Below are 8,387 nucleotides of genomic sequence, written 5' to 3'. Positions count from 1 at the left end.
TCTCCATGAAGGATTATAGGTGTTTCCATAGGGTTCTCCCATGTAATTCACCTCTTCCATTGAAGGGTTCTCAGGATCATAAGCTTCTTCTTCAGATGAAGCTTCCTTGTACTGCCTGGTGCATTTTGCATTCCAGACAGACTTTGAGAAATCAAATTGACTTGCTGAGTCAATATCTTGTTCTAAGCCAATATGGCATTCAGAGTATCAATCTCAAGAACTCCTTTCTTCTGATTAGTCCCATTGTTCACAGGATTCCTTTCAGAAGTGTACATGAATTGGTTATTTGCAACCATTTCAATTAGTTCTTGAGCTTTTGTAGGCGTCTTCTTCAGATGAAGAGATCCTCCAGCAGAGCTATCCAAAGACATCTTGGACAATTCAGACAGACCATCATAGAAAATACCTATGATGCTCCATTCAGAAAGCATATCAGAGGGACACTTTCTGATTAATTGTTTGTATCTTTCCCAAGCTTCATAGAGGGATTCTCCTTCCTTCTGTCTGAAAGTTTGGACTTCCACTCTAAGCTTACTCAATTTTTGAGGTGGAAAGAACTTTGCCAAGAAGGCATTGACTAGCTTTTTCCAAGAGTTCAGGCTTTCTTTAGGTTGTGAATCCAACCATATCCTAGCTCTGTCTCTTACAGCAAAAGGGAATAGCATAAGTCTGTAGACTTCAGGGTCAACACCATTAGTCTTGACAGTGTCACAGATTTGCAAGAATTCAGCTAAAAATTGATGAGGATCTTCCAATGGAAGTCCATGGAACTTGTAATTCTGTTGCATTAGAGAAACTAATTGAGGCTTAAGCTCAACGTTGTTTGCTCCAATGGCAGGGATAGAGATGCTTCTCCCATAGAAGTCGGGAGTAGGTGCAGTAAAGTCACCCAGCACCTTCCTTGCATTGTTGGCATTGTTGTTGTTTTCGGCTGCCATGGGTTCTTCTTCTTTGAAGATTTCTGTTAGGTCCTCTACAGAGAATTGTGCCTTAGCTTCTCTTAGCTTTCGCTTCAAGGTCCTTTCAGGTTCAGGATCAGCCTCAACAAGAATGCTTTTGTCTTTGCTCCTGCTCATATGAAAGAGAAGAGAACAAGAAAATATGGAATCCTCTATGTCACAGTATAGAGATTCCTTGAGGTGTCAGAGGAAAAGAAAAATAGAAGAATGTGAGAAGAGGGGAAGAAATTTTCGAAAATAATTTAAAAAGATTTTAAAAATATTTTGAAAAACTTTAATTGATTTTCAAAAACCAAGATTGAGAAAGAAGTAACGTGATTTTTGAAAAAGATTTTGAAATGAGAAATCAAAAAGATTTGATTGAAAACTATTTTGAAAAAGATGTGGTTAAGAAGATATGATTGGTTTTAAAAAAAATGTGATTGAGAAGATATGATTTGAAAAACATTTTAAAAAGATTTGATTTTAAAAATTAATAACTTGACTAACAAGAAAAGATATGATTCAAACATTAAACCTTTCTCAACAGAAAAGGCAACATACTTGAAATGTTGAATCAAATCATTAATTGATAGCAAGTATTTTTGAAAATGCAAAGAAATTGATTTTGAAAAAGATTTGATTGAAAAGATATGATTTGAAAAAGATTTGATTTTGAAAAGATTTTGAAAACTGAAAAAAATTTGATTTGAAAACAAAATCTTCCTTCTTGTGCCATCCTGGCGTTAAACGCCCAGAATGGTGCACATTCTGGCGTTTAACGCCCAAACCACTACCCTTTTGGGCGTTAAACGCCCAACCAGGCACCCTGGCTGGCGTTTAAACGCCAGTTTGCCTTCTTTACTGGGCGTTTTGAACGTCCAGCTTTTTCTGTGTAATTCCTCTGCTGAATGTTCTGAATCTTCAATCCTCTGTATTATTGACTTGAAAAGACACAAATTAAAAATATTTTTGGATCTTTAATAGTGAAGAATAATCAAAATGCAACTAAAATCAAATAACAATGCATGCAAGACACCAAACTTAGCAGTTTGTATACTACTCACACTAACAAAATGAGAATGCATATGAGACACATAAACACTCAAGTCAAGAGAATTTAAAAATCAGAGCAATGAAATCATCAAGAACAACTTGAAGATTAATGAAGATACATGCATGAATGCAAGAAGAACAGAAACATGCAATTGACACCAAACTTAAAATGAAACACTAGACTCAAACAAGAAATATTTTTGGTTTTTATGATTTTGTAAATTTTTTTTTGAATTTTTCGAAAATTAAGTGGAAAAAGAAAATAAAGGTATCAAAATTCTTAATGAGAATTCCAGGAATCATGCAATGTTAGTCTAAAGCTTCAGTCTAAAGAAATTAGACATGGCTGAACAAGCTTCAGCAAGACATTGCATTCAAGAGCTAAATTGATGAAAATCAATCAGCTTTGGTGATGATAAGAACATCACCTTGAAACACTAGAATTCATTCTTAAGAACTTTGAAGAAAAATACCTAATCTAAGCAACAAGATGAACCGTCATTTGTCCATACTCGAACAATTCCCGGCAACGGCGCCAAAAACTTGGTGCACGAAATTGTGATCAATACTTTACACAACTCAAATAATCCCCGGTGATGAATCCAAAAACTTGGTGTTCAATACCATGGCATAAACACAACTTCGCACAACTAACCAGCAAGTGTACTGGGTCGTCCAAGTAATAAACCTTACGCGAGATTGTTGGTATGAAGCAAGCTATGGTCACCTTGTAAATCTTAGTCAGGCAAACTCAAATGGTTATGAATGATGAATAAAACATAAAGGTAAAGATAGAGATACTTATGTAATTCATTGGTGGGAATTTCAGACAAGCGTATGGAGATGCTTGGTCCCTTCCGTCTCTCTGCTTTCCTACTGTCTTCATCTAATCCTTCTTACTCCTTTCCATGGCAAGCTGTATGTAGGGTTTCACCGTTGTCAGTGGCTACCTCCCATCCTCTCAGTGAAAATGTTCAACGCACCCTGTCACGGCACGGCTAATCATCTGTCGGTTCTCAATCAGGTTGAATAGAATCCAGTGATTCTTTTGCGTCTGTCACTAACGCCCAGCCTTCAGGAGTTTGAAGCTCGTCATAGTCATTCAATCATTGAATCCTACTCAGATACCACAGACAGGTAGACCTCCAGATTCCTTGATCAAGGTTGACCAATCTCATAGACATGTGAAGAGCGTAATGAAGAAAGATTCAAGTAGAAGAGGTTCACGAGACATCACCTCAAGGTGGCAAGGATGTTGGAGTATCAACGCTCACATTCATGGAAGACAAGTTGATATACTGGGTACAGACATAGCTCAATTGATTAGGGAGTAGAATCAAGTTAATCAAGAACTTATAATGGCGGACAGCCAACTGCAAGACCTAATCTCATGTGATCTGATCCAGTTGAAATACATAGAAAAGTCATTGATGAGGACAGCCACCTAGAAAGGATGAGCAAAGATCCATAAAATCCTGAGATGCTAAGGATGACTCCTAAATATGGAGCAAATCAACATCTAGGAGAATGAGTTACATGGACAACTAAGGGTGGAGCAAAGACATTCATTCTCCTCCATGAATTGAGAGATGATCTGAAGGCCAGGAAGCATTGAAGCTCAAGACTCTATCTTAGGAGAAAACGCCAGCTTAAGTGCAGTTCTTTAATCCTGTCATTCTGTTTCAATTCAGGCAGTTTATCTAGTGGTCTTATGATCATTATGTCAGTGTTTGCCTTAAATTATGAAAGTCTAGAATCCATCATTCTTGAATGAAAAATGTTCTTATTGAAAAGCGAAGAATGCATCAATTCAGATTTTACTCAGAAAATATTTGATATGGGGCAATACTTACAAAGTATCTGCAGTCATATATCTTGAATTTTTGTTCATGAATGTTGCTCTGAAAGAATATGAAAAAGAACATGTTCTAGGATTGAAAATCAAAAATGATTCTTAAGTAGAAAACGTGAATACAAAAAAAAAAAAAAATAAAAAAAAAATAAAAAAAAAAAAAAAGAAAATAATAATATATATTTGATCCAAGACAAAAGAGTTGCTTAAGCTCACCTCAAGACTCTACAAGCAAGTCCATTGAAAGTTCCAATTATGTGTCTGTATTATGTATCGGTGTGATACTAAGACAGAGTGCTTTGGGCCAGGCCAAGCTTCTAAAGTAGCTTGGTCAAGATCATAAACTTCTAGGAGAATCATACTTTCTGGATTGAGTTCTTAAAGCAATCATTCTTTCAAAGGATGAGTGTCCAAAACTGTTCAGAGGCAAAGCTGAAAGCCCCGTCTTTATTAATATTGATCTTCATAGATGTTTTGGAATCATTAATATCCCTTTTTATCTTATTGATCTTCAGTTCTTGAGTAGGACTTCTTGAGTGGGTGATGAGCGGATAATTTATACGCTTTTTGCATTGTTTTTAGTATGTTTTTAGTATGTTTTAGTTAGTTTTTATTATATTTTTATTAGTTTTAGTTAAAATTCACTTTCCTGGACTTTACTATGAGTTTGTGTGTTTTTCTGTGATTTCAGGTATTTTCTGGCTGAAATTGAGGACCTGAGCAAAAATCTGATTCAGAGGCTAAAAAGGACTCAGATGCTGTTGGATTCTGACCTCACTGCACTCGAAGTGGATTTTCTGGAGCTACAGAAGCCTAATTGGCACGCTCTCAATTGCGTTGAAAGTAGACATCCTGGGCTTTCCAGCAATGTATAATAATGGGAGTTCCAAATCACCTGTTCCCAACTGGCACACAAAAGCTGGCGTTTAACTCCAAGAGAAGTCTCTACACGAAAATGCTTCAATGCTCAGCCCAAGCACACACCAACTGGGCCGGAAGTGGATTTTTATGTCATTTACTCATTTCTGTAAACCCTACCTACTAGTTCTCTATAAGTAGGACATTTTGCTATTGTATTTGGAGTCTTTTGATCACTTGAATCTTTTGATCATGTTTTTATGATTGAACCCTCTATGGGAGGTTGGCCATTCGGCCATTCCTAGACCTTGTTCTTATGTATTTTCAACGGTGGAGTTTCTACACACCATAGATTAAGGTGTGGAGCTCTGCTGTACCTCGCGTATTAATGCAATTACTATCGTTCTTCTATTCAATTCAGCTTATTCTTATTCTAAGATATTCATTTGCACCCAAGAACATGATGAATGTGATGATTATGTGACGCTCATCATCATTCTCACTTATGAACGCGTGCCTGACAACCACTTCCATTCTACAAGAAAACAAGGCTTGAATGTTTATCTCTTAGATCCCTTAATCGGAATCTTCGTGGTATAAGCTAGAATTGATGGCGGCATTCAAGAGAATCCGGAAGGTATAAACCTTGTCTGTGGTATTCTGAGTAGGACTCAAGGATTGAATGACTGTGACGAGCTTCAATCTTGCGATTGTGGGCGTTAGTGACAGACGCAAAAGAATCACTGGATTCTATTCCGACATGATCGAGAACCGACAGCTAAATAGCCGTGCTGTGACAGAGCGCGTTGAACATTTTCACTGAGAGGATGGGAGGTAGCCACTGACAACGGTGAAACCCTACATACAGCTTGCCATGGAAAAGAGTAAGAAGGATTGGATGAAGACAGTAGGAAAGCAGAGAGACGGAAGGGACAAAGCATCTCCATACGCTTATCTGAAATTCCCACCAATGAATTGCATAAGTATCTCTATCTTTATTTTATGCTTTATTCATAAATCATTCATAACCATTTGAATCTGCCTGACTGAGATTTACAAGATGACCATAGCTTGCTTCATACCAACAATCTCTGTGGGATCGACCCTTACTCGCGTAAGGTTTATTACTTGGACGACCCAGTGCACTTGCTGGTTAGTTGTGCAAAGTTGTGATAAAGAGTTGAGATTGCAATTGAGTGTACCATGTTGATGGCGCCATTGATGATCACAATTCGTGCACCAAGTTTTTGGTGGCGTTGCCGGGGATTGTTTGAGTTTGGACAACTGACGGTTCATCTTGTTGCTTAGATTAGGTATTTTTCAGAATTTTTAAGAATGAATTCTAGTGTTTCAAGGTGATGTTCTTATCATCACCAAAGCTGACTGATCTTCATCAATTAGCTCTTGAATGCAATGTCCTGCTGAAGCTTGGCTAGCCATGTCTAATTTCTTTAGACTGAAGCTTTAGACTAACATTGCATGATTCCTGGAATTCTTATTAAAAATTTTGAATCTCTTTATTTTCTTCTCCATATAATTTTCGAAAAATCCAAAAAAATTTACTAAATCATAAAAACCAAAAATATTTCTGTTTGAGTCTAGTGTCTCATTTTAAGTTTGGTGTCAATTGCATGTTTCTGTTCTTCTTGCATTTATCATGCTTCTTCATTGATCTCAAGTTGTTCTTGATGATTTACTTGCTCTGATCTTTAAATTCTCTTGTTTTGTGTATTTGTTGTTTCTCATATGCATTCTCAATTTTTAGGTCAGTAGTATACAAACTTCTAAGCTTGGTGTCTTGCATGCATTGTTTATTTGATTTAAGTTGCATTTTGGTTATTCCTCATTACTAAAAATCCAAAAAATTTTTAATTTGTGTCTTTTCAAGTCAATAATACAGAGAATTGAAGATTAAGAACATACAGCAGAGGAATTACACAGAAAAAGCTGGGCGTTCAAGGCGTTTAAACGCCAGCCAGGGTGCCTGGCTGGGCGTTTAACGCCCAAAAGGTAGTGTTTTTGGCGTTAAACGCCAGAATGTGCACCATTCTGGGCGTTTAACGCCAGGATGGCAGAAGAGGGAAGATTTTGTTTTCAATTCTAATTTTTTTTCAAGTTTTCAAAATTTTTCAAAATCAAATCTTTTTCAAATCATATCTTTTCAATCATATGTTTTCAAAATTAATTTCTTTCCATTTTCAAAAATACTTGCTAACAATTAATGATTTGATTCAACATCTCAGAGTATGTTGCCGTTTCTGTTGAGAAAGGTTTAATGTCTGAATCATATCTTTCTTATTAAGCAAGTCATATTTTTAAAAAAAAATCAAATCTTTTCAAATTGTTTTTCAAATCATATCTTCTCAATCACATCTTTTTAAAACCATAACTTTTCAATCATATCTTTTTAATCACACCTTTTCAAAATAGTTTTCAATCATATCTTTTTAATTTCTAATTTCAAAATCTTTTTCAAAAATCACTTGATTTCTTTTCCACTCTTAGTTTTCGAAAATCAATTAGTATTTTTCAAAATGTTTTTAAAATATTTTTAGTTTATTTTCGAAAAATTCTTCCCCTCTTCTCACATCCTTCTATTTATGGATTAACACTATTCCTCAATGCACAATTCGAACTCTATCATTCCTTGATAAGTTCGAATTTTCTACCTCTTCCTTCTATTTTTCTTTTCCTCTGACACCTCAAGGAATCTCTATACTGTGACATAGAGGATTCCATATTTTCTTGTTCTCTTCTCTTTCATATGACCAGGAGCAAAGACAAAAGCATTCTTGTTGAGGCTGACCCTGAACCTGAAAGGACCTTGAAGCGAAAGCTAAGAGAAGTTAAAGCACAACTCTCTGTAGAGGACCTAACAGAAATCTTCAAAGAAGAAGACATGGCAGCCGAAAACAACAACAATGCCAACAATGCAAGGAAAGTGCTGGGTGACTTTACTGCACCTACTCCCGACTTCTATGGGAGAAGCATCTCTATCCTGCCATTGGAGCAAACAACTTTGAGCTTAAGCCTCAATTAGTTTCTCTAATGCAACAGAATTGCAAGTTCCATGGACTTCCATTGGAAGATCCTCATCAGTTTTTAGCTAAATTCTTGCAAATCTGTGACACTGTCAAGACCAATGGGGTTGACCCTGAAGTCTACAGACTTATGCTATTCCCTTTTGCTGTAAGAGACAAAGCTAAGATATGGTTGGACTCACAACCTAAAGAAAGCCTGAACTCTTGGGAAAAGCTAGTCAATGCCTTCTTGGCAAAGTTCTTTCCACCTCAAAAATTGAGTAAGCTTAGAGTGGAAGTCCAAACCTTCAGACAGAAGGAAGGTGAATCCCTCTATGAAGCTTGGGAAAGATACAAACAATTGATCAGAAAGTGTCCTTCTGACATGCTTTCTGAATGGAACATCATAGGTATCTTCTATGATGGTCTGTCTGAACTGTCCAAGATGTCATTGGATAGCTCTACTGGAGGATCTCTTCATCTGAAGAAGACGCCTGTAGAAGCTCAAGAACTCATTGAAATGGTTGCAAATAACCAATTCATGTACACTTCTGAAAGGAATCCTGTGAACAATGGGACAAATCAGAAGAAAGGAGTTCTTGAGATTGATACTCTGAATGCCATATTGGCTCAGAACAAAATATTGACTCAACAAGTCAATAT

At 36.5% G+C, this 8,387-nt stretch overlaps 2 non-coding genes across 2 annotated transcripts; one reads left to right on the top strand and one right to left on the bottom strand.

The window, feature by feature from the left end:
• Nucleotides 1–425: 425 nt before the first annotated feature.
• LOC112719359 (small nucleolar RNA R71) lies at nucleotides 426–533 on the top strand. Its single transcript, XR_003161663.1, has one exon. It is a non-coding gene; the product is annotated as a small nucleolar RNA R71 (small nucleolar RNA).
• Nucleotides 534–8,007: 7,474 nt separating this feature from the next.
• LOC112718469 (small nucleolar RNA R71) lies at nucleotides 8,008–8,115 on the bottom strand. Its single transcript, XR_003160808.1, has one exon. It is a non-coding gene; the product is annotated as a small nucleolar RNA R71 (small nucleolar RNA).
• Nucleotides 8,116–8,387: the final 272 nt, after the last annotated feature.

This window comes from Arachis hypogaea, chromosome 10 (assembly GCF_003086295.3).
Source record: "Arachis hypogaea cultivar Tifrunner chromosome 10, arahy.Tifrunner.gnm2.J5K5, whole genome shotgun sequence".
NCBI classification, from domain to species: Eukaryota; Viridiplantae; Streptophyta; class Magnoliopsida; order Fabales; family Fabaceae; genus Arachis; species Arachis hypogaea.
The sequence above is the reverse complement of the archived record's forward strand: the minus strand, read 5'-3'. Positions and strand labels throughout refer to the sequence as shown.